This window comes from Macrosteles quadrilineatus, unplaced genomic scaffold (genome assembly GCF_028750875.1).
Source record: "Macrosteles quadrilineatus isolate MER2022 unplaced genomic scaffold, UCM_ALF_1.0 Scaffold_8__2_contigs__length_117827958, whole genome shotgun sequence".
Lineage (NCBI taxonomy): Eukaryota > Metazoa > Arthropoda > Insecta > Hemiptera > Cicadellidae > Macrosteles > Macrosteles quadrilineatus.
Window position 1 is genome coordinate 75106287 of NW_026542601.1, and position 24718 is coordinate 75131004.

The following is a 24718-nucleotide window of genomic DNA, read 5'->3' on the forward strand; positions in this document are numbered from 1 at the left end:
TAACGATACTAACTCGTAAACGAACCACCTTGTTTTTCAACTTCTCAAATAATAAAACATGAATTGTAACTAATTTATGTGGTATTTTAAAATTGTCAATCTAATTACAGCTTTGGTTTATAAAGTGTTGCTTAGCGGTTTCAAAAATTAGCTTGGATTATTGGTTTTGTCTTTAGTATTAGAATTATTGGTTTTATAAAAGGCATATCGATTTTAATATTGGTCCTTGTTAGTCCGCAATAAAGGAAAATACATTTCAGATGTAAAACCATGATATTATCTACTCAGGTAAATACTGAACTAACAAAACGTAGGATCTAAAACATTGTTAAATGTAATTACAATGAATAAATACAGAGGAATGAAATTAAAATACAAGGGAATAAAAAAAATTGTGAACCCTGTTTTTTGCCTAATTAACAATCTATGGTTGGCCGAATCTGTAACTACATTTAATCGTTTAAGTATATTTTCTTATTAAATATTTAAAATTACTTACGATGACTTTACTGAATAAAATACAAAAAAAATACTGAAAAAATTACAAAATGTGTCATAACATTCTGTATTCACCCTACCAATCGTAAATAGGTTAAATCCTACAAAATTAAGTACACAGAAAATGATCCTTATACCCTTAACTTAACGTTATGTAAATCATTGTATAACCCTCAGTATAAATGTACATTATTAGTTCAATCTGCTTTATGAAATAAATCTAAAGATTTTGATAGAGGTAAACAAATACACTAAATTATTTAAGTATAAATTGACGTATCAATATAATTTTGGAATTCAACCCACGCCGCACTATGTGGAAGCCGTGTCTATTTATGAATCATTGTCAAACTCCAATCCGCTATTGAAGTCAAACAAATATCAATCATTTGGTTTATTTTTGGTGGCATCACTTTGTAATCTCTCCATTGTGTTCATTATTATAACGGCCTCCTACAATTAGCACTGCCATTGTGCTATTGTTCCATTGTTAGACACAATAGTGGCGTAAGCCGGCCGCCTACTCTAATTTTACCATAAATTGAAACCTAATTTATTTATTTTTGGAACATCATTAAATATTTTATGTAGTTTATTGTGATTCGAAATTGCGTCCATAATGTGACGAAGTATTTGACATGTCGAAGTTATCTTATATGAGGAAAAAGTATTTTTTTTATATGCAGTAAAGACTATAAATAGATTTTAATTATTCGGTTCAATCATCGTCAAGCTTAATACAATGTTGTACCTCTAATATATGAGTCCAATAAAGGTGTATACATATATATATTTATAGATATACAGGGTGGCTTAAAAGTAACTTGCACCCCCCCCCCCCTTAACTTTTCAACCATTTGAGATATTTGAAATCGGTTTGCGGCAACCTTCTTAGATATGAGGGACTTCAATAATTATGGTTATTTTTGAAAATTTTGCCCTTAGGGGTAGTGGGGGTAGGGGGTACGGTAGCTTAAAATTTTCAAATGACAAGTATGGTCGAGTTTGGTATCATTTTATAGGTCTTGACGAAACATAAACATTGACATAAAGAAAACCAAAATCGGCTCACTAATAACAAAATGGTGCCCTAAAACGATTCAAATCCAAATAACCATGAGGGTGGCAAAAAAATTAACTTGCACCCTCTTTAACTTTTTAACCATTTGAGTTATTTGAAATCGGTTTGTGGAAACTTGTATGGATATCAAGGACTACAACAATTATTATGGTCAGTTTTGAACATTTTGCGCTTAGGGGTAGCGGGGGTAGGGGGTAGCTCAAAATGTTAAAAAAGCAGGTATAGTCGAGTTTGGTATCATTTTGTAGGTCTTGACGAAGCACAACAAATAACATAGAGAAAATAGAAATCGGACCATTAATAACAAAATGACAGCTAAAAATGATTGAGACAATGTTTTTTTTAAGAAATTTTGAACTGCCATTTTGTTATTAATGGTCCTATTTCTATTTTCTTTATGTTAATTGTTATGTTTCGTCAAGACCTACAAAATGATACCAAACTAGACTATCCCTGCTTTTTGAAAGTTTTGAGCTGACCCCTACCCCCACTACCCCTAAGCGCAAAATTTTCAAAACTGACCATAATTATTGTAGCCCTTCATATCCAAACAAGTTGCCGCAAACTGATTTCAAATATCTCAAATGGTTAAACAGTTGAAGAGGGTGCAAGTTAATTTTGTTGCCACCCTCATGGTTTTTTGGATTTGAAACGTTTTAGGGCGCCATTTTGTTATTAGTGAGCCGATTTTGGTTTTCTTTATGTCAATGTGTATGTTTCGTCAAGACCTGTAAAATGATACGAAACTCGACTATACTTGTCATTTGAAAATTTTGAGCTACCCTCTACCCCCGCTACCCCTAAGGGCAACATTTTCAAAATTGACCATAATTATTGTAGCCCCTCATATCTAAGACGGTAGCCACAAACCGATTCCAAATATCCCAAATGGTTGACAAGTTAAGGCGGATGCAAGATACTTTTCAGCCACCCTGTATATTTTTAAAACTCTGACAAAAATTCTCTAAATATTGAAATAAGCCATGTTACTAACTATTGACGAAAATTTGTTGAACCTTGTATTTAATTTATTTAATATGTAAAACTATCCTGGAATGGTTTTAATAATTTACTGTGATATCAAATAACTTTAAAGGTGTATACATATATATATATATTTTTAAACTCTGATAAAAATTCTCTAAATATTGAATTAACTAAATAACTATTGACGAAAATTTGTTGAACCTTGCATTTAATTTATTTAATTACCTATATAAAACTATCCTGAAATGATTTTACTAATTTACTGTGATATCAAATAACTTTTTAAAGGCAGCATACTGACGGATATTTTACACTCCTGGGCCTGGGAGTTTTGTGTAACCGATATTAAAGGTCCCTCTGATATAAAATGTCAAAGACTTCTAAACACTTGAGGTTTTAAATGAGACTCGACTTCATGCAAGTTTATTTCTCTCAAATCCCCTCGTACGTTGGTAGTTATTATTATAATATATTAGTGTTGCTTTTGATATTTTAATTGACAACACTTCAATTGAATGTTAAATTTCTTTTTATTTTACAAAGTAAAAAATTGTTTTTAAGATTAACAAAGATTTTATGTATTAGTTACTAATTCAAAAAGTTGATAGTTTTTTTATGAATTCATACAGCTCAAATTTAATGCTAGTCAACATTTTTTTGGAAAAGGCCCAATCTTTTTTGTCCTAGGACGCTAGGTACTAGCCTGGGATTGTTTTCCACATTACTTCACGCTAGACCTAGGGGTTGCTGCATATCACATAGATAAAATCCATTGGTGATTTGGCGGGATTTGAACCCGAGACCTCTTGGGCCGACGTCCCGCGTTCTAACCACTAGACCAGCTCGCTCCCCTGGTCTAGAAAGGGCCCTATTAAATGTGTATATTGTTATACACATTTCATATACACTAAATTAAATATACACTTGGAAAACCTTGGGCCCTTTATGATGTGCAAGCTCATGTATGATAAAAGACACATGTGCTATCTAAACATTATTTTCAAGATTCTAACAAGAATATTAGACGATATTTACTTAGCCTACAACGATGTAAGGTTGAACAATGCAAGCAACGTCTCCTACACCACTCGCCTACGCCTTGTATTGTGACATTGTGCGTGTGTTAATATAGACCCGCACTATATCTGCCCATTGTGTACAGTCTCTGTTCATAATTCTTTCATTGCGTCTTATCGCATAGTGTGTGCGTACAACTTCTTCACTTCGAAATATCGCTGTTAAGTTATTATTGTAAAATTTTTTTGTAATTTATAGTTTTACGGATTATTATGGGTTATTATGTTTTGTTTTGTGTAAAATGTTTCGCGATGTTTATTTTTAACAATGTGATTAAAATGGAAAATCACTTTATTATATATTTAGTTAGTTTAACATTTGGCTTACATTTTTTTTTACCATTCAATTAGCGAATTTCCCTATAGGGAAGTAGCTATTACCGTAGGTCTCATGGTAAGACCTAGGCCCGGGACCGATTTACTTTTTCATTTTGATGTCCCCAGAGGCCTAAACACCATTCGTTCAAATTTTTATATAAAATTATATTATAAAAATTATGTATAATTCATCACTTCTGGGCGTAAGGTGACTCTTTTTGACCCAAGTTTTCCGATTGAGGCGAAGCCGAGGTCGGAAAATGAGCAATGTGGAAACACCAATGAGTTTAGCCATCTACATTTCAAAATCCATTACTAACCATCAACCTCTTACTAAAAGCGTCACGTCTCGACTATATAATGTAGCAATAAAAGCAAAGTGGGTAAAGTGTAATGATTTAGCAAAGTGTACATTAATACAATGAATTACAATTCAATAGAGTTAAAATGTATTACCTACCACATCGAGTACATCTAGAAACATGTTTGTATAACCACACGAGCCGCTTGAACCCAAGAATACCTGGCTAATGCACAATATCTGGGCAAAGAATTGGAAATAGCGACAAAAGGGAATTCACTGGAACGACTGGCTGAGAAATTGCTTTTAGTCGAGTCACTTGTAACTTCCTTGCCTCAGAATCCTCGTTCTTATTGTGACTGGAGTCTTTGAACTGAGGAAGAGCTTTAAACTCAATATAGGGAACATTTGTACCAAGTAAATTATACACCTTATATTCAGGTTCAATACCTGGAAATTATTCATAGAAACAAGATGGATTAAGGGAAGTGGTTAGTGTACTTTTGCATGTTTGGGTTAATTTAGTATAAACACAAAATGTTATCAGAAGGTTAAGTTTAGGAACAGTAAGTCGATTAAGTGATTAAACAGTAAGTGGATTTAAACAGTAAGTCCCTAAAGGTTTGCCTAGTTGGATTTCTTTTCAAAAGGGGTGTTTAGTGACAAAAATTCCTCATATAATTTTTTTATGTACAAATATTTTGAATCTGAGAGGTGTTAAGTGCGTCAATTGAAATTATTGCTTAAGACGGACAGAAATACAACCTATTTTGCACGAATAATCAGACAATTGAGTAACAGATAATGCTTATTTTATGATGGTGAAAGATATTTAGGCCATATAGTTCATTGTGTGATTTTAAAGTATGATTGTAATAACTGTACATGTTGACACATAAATATTCTTACATTACTGATCAAAGCAATACGTTCACTTCTAACTCGTATATTCGATATTTAATTACTTTAAAGTACTAAGATAAAAAACTACGTACACTCAACACAAATTATGAGGTGTAAACAGATCTTTAACAATAATATTCGGAAAGATCGTTGTATTCGTTATTGGAAATATCTGTTATTGCTTGTCACTCGTAAACACAACATTCAGCTTTATTTTACGTCATCAAAAAACTTTCAGAATGACATTTTTAATCGTATCACCGCCAGCTGGCGTCCTTTCTTTCCCGCGTTTATTCCCAACATTTCCCGCGTTTATTTACAGCATTGACCAAACAATCAGTGAAATGGCTTTATTTACAGAACAATTCAAACGCAGTCAGCTATTAGACGCTTTGAAACGTGTTGCAAGCCATCATGTCCTAATTGCCTAGCCTTTTGTACAGAGTAAATTGATAAATGAATTTAGTTTGTTGTTTAAAAAATGTTTACAATGTCACGTTGATTGGGTAGTTTTTATTTGGTAATTTCTTTCTATAAAAGCTAACATAGTTTGATAGATTGTTCGTTATTTATTTGTTCAAGAAACAACAACTGTATCATATCAGTAACTTTGCTAACCTGAACCGATTACAGATTTTCATGTTAGTCTTACCAGGTATCTTCACAACGAGCATCCTGTTTTCCTTTCGTAAATGTATTAAGTTTATTTTGTAAAGCAAAACAGAACAAGTATGTTCATGTAAGTTACCTTTTACAACTCGTAGGAATATACTCATGGAATTTCGTATATTTTTTTTTAAACAATCGTTTTAATGTTACCTGATGTTAAACGATTCACGACTATCAAGCCCAATATTTAACCTTAATGTTTTTGTGTCTATTCAAAATCATTAGTTTTCAAAATTCGCTCCGGGTCAGCTTACCTTATGTTTATGTGATCAGTTGTAGTTAATAGGTGTAAAAAGTCTTAGAATAGCCAATGTATTAGAAATAAAAATGGTTAAACATAATTTAAATACAGTTTGAATATTTTTTTACGATGCCTATCATTCTATTGTTTTTGTGTTTTGGATCATAATTTTCAAGTTATAATCAGGTCAACAGGTATGTCTAAGATTTTGATTGGTTCGACGATGAATTAGATTTGTCCAATAAATCCAGCAATAATTAATGTACATGCTGCTGTTCTTATTTAAAGGGGACCAGGGCTAGTAAGTCTGTACATTTTAGAGCGTCCTTTACAACAAAGACAAAAGATGAGAGCTCAGAGGATAAGGACCCTTTACAACAGAGGACAACGCTGTCACTGACTACAGACAGGGGTTTAAACAACTCCAAAATATTTTAACTTTGTCCACAGTTCTGGGTTTATCTAAATGCGTTAAGCTATTTTGTATGATAATTTGATGTGTATTACGTGGAAAATAATCAGAGTTATTTTAATTGTTTGAATTGATAAGATTTTTACAACGCAAAGAGATGTTTTTTTTAGGTGAAGATGAATTTTAATGATGAGTTATGTGTAGAATGAAATAAAAGCTTGGATATTGAAAACGATCAGCTGATTCATTAAAATACAAATGTTTAAGGACAGCTGGGCACAGTTTTAAACCATTATAAATGTTTTCAATTTTTAGGATCAAACCGAAAACTCTCTTATAACTTAAAGAGAACAATAACCACTCAAGCTACCAAGCTATGGTAAAAAATTATGTAGTTGATTTATGAAAGAAAAGTTGGTATACTAGGTATTAATCATTGCTTTACGTCATGGTAACCATATTCAATGGAACTGTGTAAACCATATTTGCCAAATATGATGAGCTTTACAAGTACCTGAGATTCGTCGTTAATCTGTAACATAAACTTAAAAGAACCAAAACTAGAGAACTTTGAAAATGCTGCAAATCCTTTGACTGGTTCTGTCCTGCAGAAGCATTCCATATACCTTTCAAAGCGCTACTGGTCAATCGTTTTCAATTTTTGTACGAAATTGAGAGAAATTTTATTGCACCGTACGAATAATATTTGCGTTCTCAAGAAAATTAAATAGATATAACATACTACTTGAGGCAGTGATACTATTTAATGATTTATTATCCAAGATGTTCTGTTTTGCGGGTATAAATATAATAAGATGAATATGTTTTTTAATGATATTTTATATTTATTTTATACTTTATATTTTAATCCATAATATAACCCGTTCAATCATATAACCACGAATAGTAAGAACAGAAACTGTATGAATTATTAAAATAAACATATGGCGCTACTGGCCTGAATCCTATACTAATAACAGTAACATATGGTTTGGTCAGTTCCAAGGTTAAATAGTGTTTGGCCAGTGACATCATTTGATATGTTTATGATCCATACTGATTTTGTTCTAATATTCGTGACACCTACAATAATCTACTACTTTTATTGTCGTAACGAACTCTTTTAATTACCATTAATGTATGTTTTTACATTAACAAACATTATTTAAACTGCTCGTTTTGTTGCTGTTCCAATAATAGTATTTTTCACTAACAAGAAATCGATTAGTTGTTTTGATTGAATGCAAGCAAACAGAAATATTAAATGATTCGCCAGTACGTGACGTAGTGCGGAGAACCGTCCAAACAGCTGATTGTACACATTGCAAAACGTGTGTTTACCACGTTACGTGCCTATGATACACCAGCTGATGGGTAAATAATTGTTGAAAACAATATCGCCAACTGTATCCTTCCCAAAATGACTACCCTTGTCACTGCAACCAAATTATTCTTGTGAAGCGTATTTTAAAAGATTAAGCGTAGGTTACTGCGGCTTTTTGTAACGTTAAATGCAAACACCGATCTTGCTAGTATCAACGTCAGTCTCAGGTTTGATAGTATAATTATTATTTTTACAGTTAATACCAAATGACATCTGGGTCTTGAATCGACTTCTTTAGGATCGAACTAGTAGTCTCCAGACTAGAAGGCAAACACATTGGACTAGACCCAGACAAATTGAAAAACATTCATGCTAAGGTTATTTTGAAATCTTAATTTAATTTTTGTCTTCACATGTTCGAGGTATAGATTTTTTGTGCGGAAATCTCAAATAATATTTTTTAGAATGCAGAGAAGCGTTTAATTTTACCAGGCTGACACAAATCAAATTATGATTGATTTCCAAACACTGATGTACGTTTGATTGGATAAAGACTGTAATGAATGTGTGGCAGTGGTGGATCGTGTTTTTGTTTTTAATTGAATTTTCGTTCATGTTTTGTCGACATTTCCAGTGGCATTTATCGCAGTAACTGTCCCTTTCATAAATTTCTCCCCTATTTTTTGTAAGTATTAACAAGAGATATAATATATTTAATTAAAAGCATTCGTATTTTCGGAATGCTTCGATTAACCATTGTATAATACAGAATTATAGTACAGAATTATTAGAATAGGCCATCGATAAGAAATCTATGTTATTATATCTTGTTCCTACTTAGGACTGTTTGACAAAAAAAATAGGTCTCGTGGAAATCAATTAAAAACTTCACACTTCACGCACTATAAAAAATATGTAGCATCGATCATTCAAAATTTTCCTTTTATGTAGCTGTATTAAGTATTTTTTTCTTACACTTAATTTTGAATTTTAGTACATAGACAACTTTAATACAAATAACTACAGTAAATTCAGCTTTGCAAGAGTCGTAGTCATCAGATGTTGGCAATTCAATGGATTTTGCGATAGATTTAAAACTAAAAGAGGAAGCAGAACAGCAACTGCAGAAGTGATTATAATTTAATTTCATCGTCAGTTGGAACGGTTGGAGATGAATTAGAAAAACAAACTGACCTCTGGGGCTGCTGACACACTGGCAATTTCAGTTTCGTTTTGCAAGCTTTTTAAACCGGATAGAACCTTGTAAACGGACTTTTCAATTCACTTCATGCTGTTTGTTACATTTATGTGCATACAAGTTTTTGCATACAAGAATTTACGTGTTACGTTTCAGTTACGAAGTTAATAAGGATTTTTATTTTATTTTATAGGTTAATTTTTTTTTAAAATATGTTCTACGCATTGAAAAATTACTGTGTAGTTCTAGGAATTACATTTTGCTAAAAGTTGACCATTCTCAATATAGCAGAGTTAGTTATAAATACTAATTTGTGTAAAATATAAATTTAATAATAATACGTTTCTTTCTTGAATTGATTATCGGTAAAAACAAACAATTATTATAAACAATTATTTATATAAATAACTAAATACTAATATGTAGACAGTTACGTTAAACTCTAAGGATAATTTTTTTTGGATATAACTGCTTATTTTTAAGTTGACAATGGTTAGGTAAAAAGCAAAAAATAAGCTTTGTGCGTAACAAAGTTCAACTATAACAATGTTTCATAACCCGTTTAAACTGCCTGCTTTGGGAGTTATAAACAAGGATAAAACCAGGACCATTCAACATTTAACTAATGTGTTTTAACTCTTCAATCCTCCTCAATAATCCTTTTGAATTGTATACATCCAATCTAATACATTTATTCAAGGATTGTGTTGTTGTTATTTATTGAATGAATCAGTATTGAAAAATAATCAAAGTAATATTTTTTTTGTGCCAGAAAATTTATGATTTTTATTTTATTGCAGATATCTGATATCTGTCGCTTAATAGCGTCTCCTATAAAATAATGTTTTATTTACTTATTTTTCACATTTGATTGACAAACTAAGTACTATAAGACTTAGGTAGTTGTAATTCTCAGGAATAGATAATTGTTTGTAGGTATATATATTTTTTTAAATTATAAGTAATTATTAGTTTGTCGATAACCAAAGCACGAAGTCTAAATTAACTCGAGAAGCATAAAGGGAATATTTACGTTAAAACACTGACTTTTCGAATCGCATTAAGTAAATTTAATTAAGCAGCACACTAGTTTACTACCATTTCCCGGCATAAAAGGTTCCGTGGTAATTTCGTTTCCGTTTCTCTCTTTATTATTCTCTCATAATTTACGCGTTGTTTTCACACTATAATTAATTATTTCTAACGTTGATTTTAATTGATCGTCGTAAGGTAAGTTTTACAGTTTACCAATTATTGGAAACGTCTAACAACACTTTAAAATATACGTTCGACTTGAAACGTGTCCACGACGTGAAAGATTAGTCCATTACTACTACCGCTATTACTTGTTTTTGTTTGTTTTTACTTTTTTTCATAGTTAAATCTGTAAGTTTATAAAATACTATAAATATAGAATCCATTTACTGTATCTCTAAAAATGCGGCTACGCATGTCGAAAAGTAACATTCGTAGTATTCAAATTGTGGGGTGTAAAATAATAAAATTGGGTAGGTAAGTTTGATTTAATAAAAAAAAAACTTTTCATTTAGAGTCACATGCTTACTTCTCGATAAACCTATTGATATATATATATATATATCGATATAATTATGTGTTATTGGAAAAGTGTTTAATGCAAGCATTCTATACATTACCTGAATCTTTTAAGCGAGGTATACACTTTGACTAGCTATTGTGTATAATGTCTAGGCATTCTAAAGGATGCCAACAGGCGAGTCAGACAATATTCATAATAAAGATGGTTGTTAAAGAAACGACGTTCTTCTTTGATTATAAACTATTTTGTTTATGTTTGGAATAGATCAGTTAGTTAAGATTGTCTAGTGCGAAATGGGGGTAAAAAAATCTACAATGGTAAAAACAACTTTTTGTTAAAGGAAACAATACTTTGCCTGAATCATCTTTGGCAATGAATAGATTGCCTATTAATTTATTGAATGCCTGATTTACAGGATGAATTAACATAATTGTTTCTTGATTCTTATCAAGTCCTTAGTAAAATAAATCCTATCGAATTTACAATGTCACAATCAGAACAAAATTTAAAATAACTTTAAACATTCAATTAAAAGATAAGTGGAAATCTCAGTGTAATACTTCTATTTAACGTAATGTTTCAAACACGACCCTGAGGCAGAGTTTCATTGTTGTCAATCCTCCGTTTACCAATCACATTACCTGCTGTGATTGATCACTGCCAGCTTTGGCGGGAAACAGCTGATTTTGGCGCTAAACTCCCAGCACAATCTTGTTAAAAAGTTTGTTTACTTCAGATTACCTTTCTGGTTTTTCAATTTCCAGGATGATATCAATTTTTAAAGTATGTAGTTTTAGTATGACTAAACTTTACGTGTTGTTGTTTTAGGTACCGGTACTGTATATCTAAATTTGTGTTGGATGGTTTGTACTTGTAATTATGCTCGTTTTGTTGTTTGTTTATGCGTTTTGCATTGTAATTTATATCATATAAATAAATAAGTTATAAGTAATGGTAAGCAAAAATCCAAAATTGCTACTTTAAATACGACAGTACAGAGTGTGATTGTGGAAATATACTGTCGTTCTGAATGCACAAAATAACGTTCTAAATCTACCAAATATGGTTTTAACAGATATTTGTCCGTGCATACAATATGTTCAGATATTGAAACTAAGTATTGTTTCCATCCGAAAATTTAAAATCATTAACTATGAAAAATTATTTAATATTTAACGATTTTTTAAAAGACAAATCTCTTAAACTTTCTCAATGAACCGGAAACCATCCGTGGTAGTAGTAAAGTGCGAGGCTCAGGACCACGAGATATAGGTTCAAATCCCGCCAATCCCCAATGATTTTTGCCTTTTTGTAATCCCGCGACTTTGTAGGCCTAGTAGAGTGTAAAAAGGGTTTGAACTTAAGCCTAGCGGCCTTAGATTTGATGGGACTTAAAACATTACACACTGGAAAAACATCTTGGCCAAATATTTACTAGTCATTGTCTTCTAGGATTTTTTTTTAGAAAAGAATGTTCGTAGACGGGATTAAATAAATCTTTTAAAATTAGTAGTAAAAGTAGTCGCTTTAACCGACAACGTAAGTGACGGTCAGAAATAACATACGCGAAACTTCCCACCGTATACCCACACGTTCCCGGAATAGTGGGTACAAGTTGGTCAACAAATCGGTGAGTGAAGCTGGCTGCAAATGTGACTCCCACCTGAGTAAAGGCCAGTAACCTACACACACACACACACACACCTCCTGTCTGCCCACACACGCACACTCACACTACGATGACGTAGTAATCAGCTGCAATCAGCTGGTGTCGCGATAATGATCGGTTGATGAATCAGCTGTGTGGTCATCTGTGGTTAACAATGTGCGGTCGACTCATGGTTCCTTTTGAAAACATTAGTAGGTTCAGATATAAACACGAATACTTGAATAGACCTGGTATTGATAATACACTAATGATGTTACTGGTGGTGACATCCTGTAATACAACTACTAGGAGGTCACGAATTGTGGATATTTATAGGCATGCACTGTGGCTACGATACTCCCTGGTGTGGATAAACGTCCGCACTATAGAGTACTACGACTATCCGCATTACTATTCTGATAATTAAACCAATTCGTTAATACCACGGAAATAATGCTGTTCGGATTCCACTATAAACTGTAGGTCCCTTGGTTGACAAATCTAATTTGGTTGTAAATTTAAAATTCCCATGTTATTCTTATGGAATAAACTTATAAATTCTTATAAATAAACTGTTGCACAGTAGTTTGCTTGTTTATGGATATATTTTAACCAAATTTGGAAGTTTTGTTTATTTCATACTAAGCTATCAACATTGCAATAAAAAAACACATTTCAATTTCTTCCCTGTAGCAGCAAACCTGAGCACTCACTACAATTAATGTTTTTTTTTTTAATAAGAAATAAATCAGACAATTTTTAAGGAATATTTTAGTCCAGTCAGGTAAATGGAAATTCGCTTAGTCTGCAGGTTTCCTGCAGCGGGGGTATTATAAAGGTATTTACTCAGGGGAGGTATAGAAGAGGCTACGATGACAGCTGTGGGCTTCTTATTAGCTGAGGGAACGCCATTAGGCCTACCGTAACAAAACGGACAATAGCCATCGGCCTCGGTGGTCTAATGGTTAGCGTGCTGGGCTGATATACTGTTGGTCCGGGTTCGAATCATGCTGGTAGCATTATCTTTTTGTCCAAGATGTTTTTATTATCAGCAAGTTTGGTTGGTTTGGTTCGGTTATTACAGTTTAATTTTATTATTAAGTCATTATAAAATTTTAATTGAGCAATTTATAGTTTTATTTAATAAACAGAATTATTTTTCCGATTACTAAACTTTTGTTATATTATTTCTTTATCAGCAAGTTTGGTTAGTTCGGTTAGGTTATGATGGTTTAATTTTATAATTAAAGTATAATAAAATTGAATTTGAGGCATTTATAATTTTATTTTATGAACAGAACTATTTTTGCGATTAGTAAACCTTCATTGCCAAAGTGCTCTCTACTACAGCGCTGTTCACGGAGGAATTTAGAACTAAATGCCTCATTCGTACCTCCCCCAAGTCAGACCCGTATTATAAACGTGGTGGTAGCATTTTCACGACCGAAAAAACATTGACAATGTTAGATAGAACATTAGAACATAAGAGACACATAGAAGAAGGAACATAGAAAAACATAGAAGGCAATTAAGGGAGTTGATAGTATGTATTTAGTCTTGGGTGACTTGCACCTATACCTTCCTATTTTTTTTCATGTTGTTGCACTTTAGAGTATGTAAAATTCGACCATAAATAATTCAACCAGTAAATAATCTATTTAAATATTGTAGGAAAACATACCTCACAATAAAAAAGTCTTACAAATATCATTCACAAAAATCAAATAAAGTAGTTAAGCCGAAGCAAAACTAAATTTGCATATAAATGTACATAAAATTTAAAACGTATTATTTTAACTAAGAGAATTAAGGCGGGGAATGGTAAGTAGCGCCGACCAGTAGGGGTGTTTCTACAGTCAGCTGATAAAGCAATCAGGTGTGCACAGTGTTTACAATATGGCGGGGCTCATTTGCATATAAATCGCTCAAGTTGGGAACACTGGCGGTAGTAACATCCGGTTTTTGGCGCCGCTTCCGGTTGGCCATACTGTGTTATGTTAAGTCCATTCAAAGGGTGTCTGCTTTCTTTACTTAGGGTTGTTGGTCAAGTCAAAGTTGTAATTGATGTAAGATGGAGTTTTGTAACGTGGTTGTTTTAGAAATGGTTAGTGCATTTTTGTAAGTTAGAAAATGGTGAACAAGTGAAAATATTTAAGTTTTTTGTAAATAAACATTATTTAATGACAGATTAAATAAACATTAAATCCTCAGTGCAACAAAATCAGGTTGGCTGCACTGATACATCACGTGGATGCGTCACTTGAGAACATAAAGATTAGTGTCACGCAATGTTAATTTCATGATAGTTATCGTGATAGTGTTGAGCACAATAATTTACAGTGAGATTTAATTGTCCACGGCCATCAAGATATACTTTCTGTTAATCTACTATTACCATAGATTAAGGTAGTAGACACTGTCTATTCCCTACTCCTTTAATCTATGCTATTACGATGAGTTTTTCTCCTTTTACTGCACTGAACAAGTTTGTAATTTCTGATTTTTCTCGTTTTCTCGTTCTCTAATGCTGTTTTATTTTAAGTATAAAATTAACGTTATTATTAAATTTACATACTTAAAGGTTAAATATGAAGGCGAACGAGCTATTCTACAACTATAAGGGAGGTTATAAAGGGTGAATCCCCTGCTTTAAGTGACAGTTTGAGAATGACGCAGCCCTCTTGACCGAATTCCATTAACCCAATTGACACACGTGTCTCCGATATATCAATCATCTAGAAGTAGAGTCCTGTTTTTATATCTATTACCAGAGGTTTAGATACTAAGTCACTGCACTGACTTCCTTACAATACAAAATTCAATTCAAATTATAACTAATTGGTAAACTAAAAAAAAACATCCATTAATACGTATTTGTTTCATTTCCCTTTCAATATTTGAATAATAGCTGTGGATGTTTATGTTTAAAATGCAATAGTTTTGTACGTAGTTATAGCGAATTAAGATTCTAAAACTTTATAACTCGTTCGTTCCATGATTCATTAGCATTATGCAATTTAACGATCATCCATCCAAATCAGAGACTAAACTAGTTAAATTTTCACTAACATGAATATCATGTTAATATTGTGTCTTAAGTTGAGACCAAGAATTTTTTACCACTTATTATGTTTTATGTATACTTATGTCTTTTACAGCTTGTTACAACTTACATGCTGGGATGGATACTGTTTTAACTATTGAATCCGTTATTATTTTTACGATTCGAAAGGATTATGGTATTTTTAATTTCGTATTTTGTAGTCTACAGTATATCCAAAATGTTCTATAAAACACCGACTGAATTAAATTTTCTTATGACAAAAAAGGTACTATAAAATTAAAATAAAAGCTACAAGTAGTAGAAGTGCAAAAACACCGAGTAAGAATTAATGGATAGGACATTCTATAAATAAAAGCTCGTTTCAATATAAACTGTCTGTTAGTTTTGTTCACTTTCCAGACCTAATTAAACTTAATGTTCTTCTCTCAGTCAGCATTATCGCATTATTTTGCGCCTGGTTGCTTAGCAGTATTCTGCCTTGTTTATTGTAAGGACCAATTTCTTTTCCCTTATCTTTCCCGTTATGGCGAAGAAATCTAGATCTTTTAATTTTACTTTTGAACGTGAAATGTCGTTTCAACGAATAACAGAGTGAGATTATATATTGCAGGAGTATGTTTTTACCACTCTCTTCCTAGTTTATGCCATGACGTAGTTCGTTTTAGATACGTAATTATTGTGTAGTCAATTACGAGGTGTTATTTAACGTAAACCAAAAACAAGTTCTGTGAGACACTGTTTAACGACAAAACAAGCTTATATGTTGGTATCCTTGTTTTTATTTATTTCTGCCGATCAACTGATTTGCATAGTTGTCTATGAGGTTTAGTGTTATTGAGAATTTGTTGAAAATAAGACTCAACATAGTGTTTTTGCAAACTGAAATAGTGTAGGTAAGTATTGTAGGGCTAAGTTTTAGTGAATTTCCCACATAAGGATTAAGCTATTTTGGTTTTCTACAAATTCGATATCCTCAAGTTTTTGAACAGTCAAAAACCCCCCAGTTGTTTTAATACGTACTGAAATCACAACCGGAACATTAATTTCAAACCTTTCTTGGCACGAAATAAATAATTTATTTGTATCCTTCTCTTCTACAATACATAGAAAACCCATACTTAAAACCATACACATTGAAACATCTACTGCAACTGTGCTATTGTATTCGTAGTGAGAAGTTTTCAAAATACTGAATTTTGTAAAGGTTTGAAGGTAAAGCACTTTTATTTTTATTTTAACATAAAACAGTTTGAGTTGCAGTAGAGTAAACGGAAGAAATAATAACGAACAAACGTAAATACAAATGGTAACACGTAAAAAACACATTTTTAATAATTTTTCTCTTTCACGAATTCCAAAAACTAAAATATCAGTTAAAATAATCGAAAATGAAAATACTAGGATGAACACACCTAAGGAGACTCTGACGTATAATTGAATGCGATGTGATGTCTTGCCTTTGGGCACCCGCAGAGCGATTGTGAACACACGCGGAACTAACACAATATAAACATCATCTGTGCGACAGAAATGTGTTTCCACTTGAAATATTCCAATTTCGGTTTATATTGATTTACTTACAAATATAATTTGCGATTGAAAATATCACTTTGAGAAGATTTTGTTTATATGTTTCGGATTTTGCAAACTGTTTGGGGTGAAATGGAAAGATACGTAAGTTTACAAAAGTGTGTGGCATTAATGTAACTATAATACTTTATGTGTTACGATAATACAGGTAATACATCCGATAAAGGTGATACTGTAATTCATACGATAATATAGGTTATCGAAATAAAAATCATGCATGCAAAGACAACTTACAACAAAAGTGTAAAAGTGCAAACTTTGAACATAAGAATATAACATAAAAAATTAGAAGTATTTAAATTGAAAACAAGTGAACAATTCAATACCAAAAATCAAAAATACATAAGCAGGAACAATACAATACTGTAGTAAGTAAATAATTCAAATAGAGACAACAATCGATATATCCATTGTACTTTTTGTATTCCTATAACTGAGTTCGGCAATCCTAGTTAATATTACACTTGTTTAAATATATTTTTGTTGTTGTTCGAATAAAAACTCATTCCGGACGATAAATGGAAATTATTGTTTTAACATAAATTTAAATTGTTTACACATATCCGTTTAAAGTATAGGAACAATGTAGGTGTAAAACAGTAATTGTTACAAATTCTATTACTTGAGATAGCATGTATGGATTAGCACACATGGTTAGGAGATGTTTATACAATTATAACGTCACATTGTCAAAAAATTAGTATACCTTTTATTTGTTCTTTGTGTGACTTTATATAAAGTATTATTCAGTTTGTTGCTGCGACCTATAAAAATGTATCAACATTATTAATGCGAATATTCAATACAGTGTTACTATTTGATTCATGGGAGTTAAACTACTTGATCGTGTAACAAAACACAAATAAAATAATTTGTAAATTTTCACTCCTCTAAAATAACTTTAAAGTATGAAAACAGGATAAATTTTTAGTATTTTTCCAACAGAAATCTAAACATTCTTCACTCTAGAGTTATAATACGCACCTAGGTGGCGTCCCCATCTCAATTAATAATGATAATAATTATGAAACGCTGTTCGTAATAAAAGTTAATAATACATGCAGTAGCTTCTTAATTGCACTAAAATAATATTTGTGATCATGGTGAAAAGCCAAACAACCATTGCTGTACGACAGTAAGAACAAGAAGAAGCATATTAAACGTGATAGGGTACATCTGTACTCAATGCAGATAATCAAGCAGTCGCCCATGGTAACGCGATGGGTAGCGCCTTCAATGAATAGCTGCAATTGATATGCTGCAGTAGTTTTGCATGCTCTGGTCGTACGGCGCGGCCACAACCAAACATGCGTTCTCTGCCGCTGAAGCACTCGTTTAATCCAATGTGTTAATCTTTATCTCAATTTTTGATTGGATGATTTAACTGCTAATGAATGGTTTTTGATGTACGTTTAAATTGTATGTCGGATTCTCTAATAGTAAAGGATAAAAGATAAATTCAATTTAATTCAATAATAACATTAAAAAGCTACTTTGTCGATGACATTTTTTTAAGATTTACTATTAGTATATCAGCTTTGCTTGCAAACTCAAATACAAACTTTTATTAACTGTAATTTTCAATGAATTTCTTCAACACATATATTTTGATACTTTCAACTAAACACCTCTTAAAAAGAGTTTTGATATCATAACACGAGTATCAGTCCTAAAACCTTTGTTGTATTACATTTTATTTAATCTTTTACCCACCAAATAAATCCCCAAATATACTTGAACAAGGCCTGAAGTTTCTTTTTGTTTCAATTTAATTACGAATACTTGTCAGATGTCTGTCAGTTGAAGGAATGGACGAACGAAAGTAATTGAATTTTTAGTCTGAAACATCGACGAGGCAATTAATTCGATGCAGAGTGCAATAAATAAAATACAAATCTTTAAAATAATTATGGCTCAAATTTAAAGTTTATCAGTAAACCTTTATTGCACGTATCATATTGTACTTGTTAACAGTTTTTGTGTTTATTCTAGTAACAAGCAGCTAGAATATTTCTTTTGTTTTAGTCTATTGTTCCAAAATGCAAGTATGCACTTCTAAGAAAGAAATGTTAAAGGTTTATTTTAAAGAATAATACAAGTTCTACGTGGGCAAAAATACCTAAAATTTTGAATATGCTATGTTATCGTTAGCTACGAGTTACAAAAAATCTACAACCGTTTGTGCAGTTTGGTTCAAAAATTAAGGACACATTTTTACATTTTAAAATCTACTTACTATTTCAGCGCCTTAATTGTATTTCCAATTTTTAGAGTTCTTGTACTTTGACTCCATCGAGTGCACGAAAGATGTAATATTTAACATTCATGCTAAACCTTTTTTAAATATTTAACACTTTATTTTAATGACGAGTTAAATTTAAATTGGAAATTAATAGCGACATGGCTGATATTAAGTTGTTATTAGTCCATTAGTATAATATAAAGAAGCGGGTGCAGTTTATTTAAGTAAAGCAACTGACTGAATTTTCCCTCCAAAATTGATGAGGATCCCGCGGCAAGCCGCCCATGTATCTTACCCCTTGATTAATGTCTGGCCTTAATTAAGAATATCAGGGTTTTCCTCACATAACTCATCTGGATAGTTGTGCAGCTTTTGTAGTATTTAAAAATTCTAAGTTGTTTTTATGTTTTGGTAGGTAAAATGCAAATATCCCGGACATGAACCAAGCAACATACGTTCTGGTGAAAGTTTATTTAATGTACTTTACATCAATTTTTATTTGTACCAAGAAGGATCTCTAAGTAACATCCATAGTCTTAGACGTTTTGGCTTATTGTTTATTTATTTATTTGTTATTTTACTTCCAAATGTAGTGAAAACCAAAGACCCTTGAATTTGTATTTCTTAAAAATCGCTATTGAGTTTGTAAGTTCAATCACATAACATATAATTTTATAATGACGAGCCCCTTAGACAAATTCCCTGTGATGGGAAAGTGTAACTTGACACTATCTGTGTTAATACAATATCCTATGTGAACCTAAACTTTACTTACTGTACCTCAGAAAATCTATTATTAAGGTTACTAGGGAGTCATTTGAAATTTGAATCAACTAATATGGGGGTTCTATTTTTTTTATCTTTAGTTATGTTTTGTCAAAAGTCGTTGTATGATGCAAAGTGTATTTTGTACAGAAATTATTACATTTCACGCTAAACCAACGCTTTATAATCATCACTAAATAGCTAGTAATATTTTATCTTCCGTTACATATTTTAAGTAGTTTGAAACTGTTCGAGTAAATAGTGTATGGTTGACTTGAAATATTTGAAAGGTGTTTTTAAAACATTATGGAATAGCTTTATGGATACACATAGGTATGGATCGCAGCGCAGTGCCATTGATTTAACTCATATAACTTGGTTATTAACTAAATATTTTTCACTTTATTGTATTTCTATTTTCACAAATTTTCTCTACAAAATATCTTTTTTTGTTGCAGAATTAGATGTCTCGATCAGGAGGAAATTTAAGGTAAGATAAACATATAATCAATCTAACATTTAAGTTGATGCGTATTGTTATAATGTTAACTGTTTCTGTTGTGGACTGTTAAATCTTTATTTACCGCAAATTGTTAATTTGTTTCAATTTAAGCGGGTAAAGTTATCCTTATTATGCATTAAGTATATAAATAAAAAAAATAATATGATAAATTACGTAGTATGTATTTTACCGTATCATTCGTTTTATTTAAAACAGAGTAAAATTAAAATACCACAATCATTTTCGACAAAAAATGTTCATTACATTTTGCATGGACATGTTGATCTACGTGTATCGTAATAATTACTAAATTTAAAATTTATAAGAGTGTAAAACAAAAATATTGTTTGTACGGCCTATGTGGTGAAAAGCGTTAGTTATTTACAAATAAAACAATCGCCAGTAATGTGGTGGTTTATCTCCATGAGAAAATAAAAGCTTGTTTATCATCAGCGTAAAGCGACTCGTGGTTGTAAAACACGGAAAGTGAACTTGTTATTGATCTCTCAGGGGTCGTGGTGGGTGAATTATGTAAAAGATTTCTCTAAGGCTTTATTTATAGGTAATTCTTATAAGAATGCGCAGTAACATGTGGTTGAAGTAACGTTAGTTTTAAAAGTAAAATTAAAAGATTACAGTTGGTTTTGATGGTTATTGTCGATTTGACTTTCTCTGGAGATTAAAGTAATAAACCCTATTTATTTGTTTAATAAATACGTTAAAAAAATGTAATGTAACAAAGCTAGAATCCTTTTGTTGAAGCTAGTATTTTTTTGTTGAAGCTAGAATTTTTTTTGTATACAAAAGTTTAATGAGGTTAAAGAAGAGAAAAAAAACTCTAAAAACTCCTTTTGTATTTATAAAACACAAATTAAGTGAGTGTCTAGCTTCTAAGAGTTTTAATTATGTAACCTCCAGCTATTTGAAGACGAATACAACTTTCAGAAACAAAACATATGAAGTTCAAACTACAATATGATTACGGAGCTGTTCATAGTAAACACATGATACACACAAGAGCGTTCGTTTTCAGTTTCAATAACTGGAGTAGTGATTGATTACATATCTTTGAGTTAATTGTTTTAAGCCATCAGAAATTATGACTGTTATTCGCTTTGAAATAACGCCTGTAATACTTTTCAATTGCTTGAATTCGAGCAACAGGGACACTAGTTTTTTTTTAATTACCTGTTTTTAGCATGAGCATGTTTTTTTTACAACAATGATGAATTTAATTGCAATGCAACGATAGTTAACAGTTATTTTAAAGCATATTTGATGAGGAAGTTTGACATAATATTTGATACCCTCAGCGGAGCTCTGTAACTTAGAAAAGGATTCTAATATTTATCAAGTTTTTGACTTCGTTAAGGTTTTTAACTTTTACCATGTAACTTAAGTAAAATCTAGTTCAACACCACAATGTTAAAATATTATTTTCATCGTAAATTTTGTGAGGATTTCAAAAAATTGATTTTAACAATACAGGTTATCCTTACATAGTAATGTAAGGGGGTTTTCATAAAAACTACCATTATTTTTTAAATATTTTAATTTACATTTCATTCTCTTACTCTTTGAGTTAGGAACCTCTAATAGGCATAATTTAATCACCGTTAGTAGTTTTTCATATAATTTTATTTAATACTCATTACCGTACCCTGTATATGTTTTAATTGTTATTAGACGAATCTTGATATACTCTCTGTAAAATGTAATACTTAAAAATATTGAAAGTTTTTAACGAAAGCCGTGCAATTAATAAACAAACCTCTTAATATTGGCGATCTAATACAAACAAAATAAAATTACCGGCTTGAATTTAAATATTCGTTAGCTGAATTAATATTTTGAAACCGAAACTATAGTGGCATAAGTGAATGAAACACAAAGACCTTCAAAATAAGCCAGGATAGTTAGAAGATTCAAGCAGATGTACATTAAACTTTGAGAAGTATGATTGAGGCCAGTTGGCTAGATGAATAACCCTAAAGTTAACTGCTTCTGAAGTCGCATCTCTAACTGACTTTCTCAACTTCACCAGAGGGCGTGAGATAACTTCATCTTACTTCAATCTTGTACTATTTAATCTCACTTCAAACTTCAAATAATTCTCTGTCAACTCTGCAAAGGTCAAATCACGTATACTGTACATTTGTAAATGATGCATTTTCATGTTGTTTTTAATATTGGTGTAATTGCATTTAGTTTGTTGAATACTGTTTACTTAAGCACGGAAATGTAATTGACTGTAAGAAGACTGTATTCTTATACTACCACCCTACTACCGAGACTAATGAAAAAATAAAATAAACGTTTAAGTGAGGCATTTATGTATATACCTTTCAAAACATTAATAAAAGTTTTGTAAAATCTTTAGGAGTTTTTATAGAATCTAAATTAATGTTGAAAGTCCATATTGATTATACGGCTAAAAGATTTACCAAAGGAATATTTATGATAAACATGCTAAAGAACAGGGTAGATTTTAATATGTACCCTGAAATGCATTTATTATGCACATATAAATTCTCATCTCAGTTATGGAACAATTGTATGAGGAGGTAGTAATTATAAAAAAAAAACTTTTGTTAATGCAAAAACAATCTTAGAAAATTTACAATGTTGATTTTAGTACACACAATAAACCATTGTTTAGGCAGGCTAATATTTTAACTGTTCAAACAATGATATGTTAGACTTTGTATTTGCAAAAAATAGTTTTAGTAAAACAGACGTGAATGAATATGTACACATTACAACACACGAAACCGCCGCAATATTATATCTAGACAGTGTCGATACAGCACCATAGCTACTAGTTTTATTGTTATATTCAAATGTTACCTTATAGAATAAGATGTTTTAACTGTTCTAAATTTAAAATAGTACTTAAAAACTACCCATTAAACCTGTGTCCGGATAGAGAAGTAGACTTCATAAATTATGTTAAATTAAATCTTTGTCAACACCTTAGTTCTAAGACATTTCCTCGACTGTGCCATGCATGTGAACCAGTGTAACGGCAATAACGCATCCTTATTCTTATTAATCTGAATTTAATACTATAGAAAATGCGAAGCCAAAACATGACAATGCATGTAAAAACCAATCTTTCCTACAATTTTCTGAACAGCTTGTTTGATGGTAAAGGCCTCCGAGCTACGGCGAGCCTCAGGCAAAAAAGTTCGCCCTAATGTATCTCCACAAATTGGCCTTTTCAAAGCCACGTCCGGTTTTCTTGTGAGAACGGCTTTTCACTATTATTTCGTGTGTTCGCTTGAACGATGCGTTTCGGAAACATTTGTTGTGCATTATGTTTAATATTATGGAGATTATGTGTATTAGTTTTTGAAAAAAACTACGTATGGTACACTTGTACACGTAGTACACTTGTAATATGGAGATATTGTTTTACAATTTTGAACCTATAAAAAGCACTTCTTACAAGTGGTATCACAGAAAAATTTGCTCAAAATGAACAACTTATTTTGAACAGCGATTTTTTATTGACTGCTTACACACATTGTTTAAAACTTCTGTAAACAATATTTTATAAATGTCTTTGCAGCGAATATTTTGTAAATTATCTAAAAGGGCTAATTTATTAGTTGACTGGTCACAATGAAGGATGCTGTTAAATATTATTCTTGAGATTACTTTTTTTTTGAAATACTTAAAAGTATTTTTTAATGATTACATTACCTTCTAGTAGAATCGAATATGGACATAGTGTTTCCAGGTTCCACAGTTTCATTTTCGAGAAGGCCGCACTTTGTTTAACATTTGATTCTCTACATGATAAGCATTGGAACATTTAAATTCTTCTGATGTTTTATTTACAACAAAATCGATGTAATCTTAACAGAGATACCATGCAATATTAACACATGATTATTGAGCAAAGAAAGGTGAATGTTAAACATTTTTATTGAGTATAAGTCTTTATTTTATTTTATAATACTCGTACCAAGATACGAAATATAAAAACTCATCGCAGTCATCGATGTTCCTTAATTTTGGACACTACGGTTCGCTAGAAATCAACATTGATGTTTTATTACGTGTCGTAAAATACTAAAATACGCTCAAATCATTCTTCTTGTTTTAGTGGTGCTGTAAAACCTGTCCGTAGATCATAACAATGCTGCGAAATATGGGCTGGCAATTTATATTTTGCGTCAATAAGATATCATTTTTTCTTATAAACAATAATTTTTGGTTTATATAGAACAAATTCAATGATCAACGATTATCCACATAGGACTATTAAAAATTGTACTAATTTCATTGGTTTTTATAAAGCAAAATGAAAGATTTTTGTAAATAACACAGATTAAT

At 31.4% G+C, this 24718-nt stretch overlaps 1 protein-coding gene across 2 annotated transcripts in view; it reads left to right on the forward strand.

Annotated features, from left to right (window-relative positions):
• Positions 1-24718, forward strand: part of LOC128999445 (uncharacterized) — a 404276-nt gene that overhangs the window by 118659 nt on the left and 260899 nt on the right. For both annotated transcript variants that reach the window (XM_054425975.1, XM_054425976.1), the window contains exon 2: positions 20334-20365. The gene's annotated coding sequence lies outside the window, so the exon portion shown is untranslated. The remainder of the gene's footprint in view (positions 1-20333; positions 20366-24718) is intronic.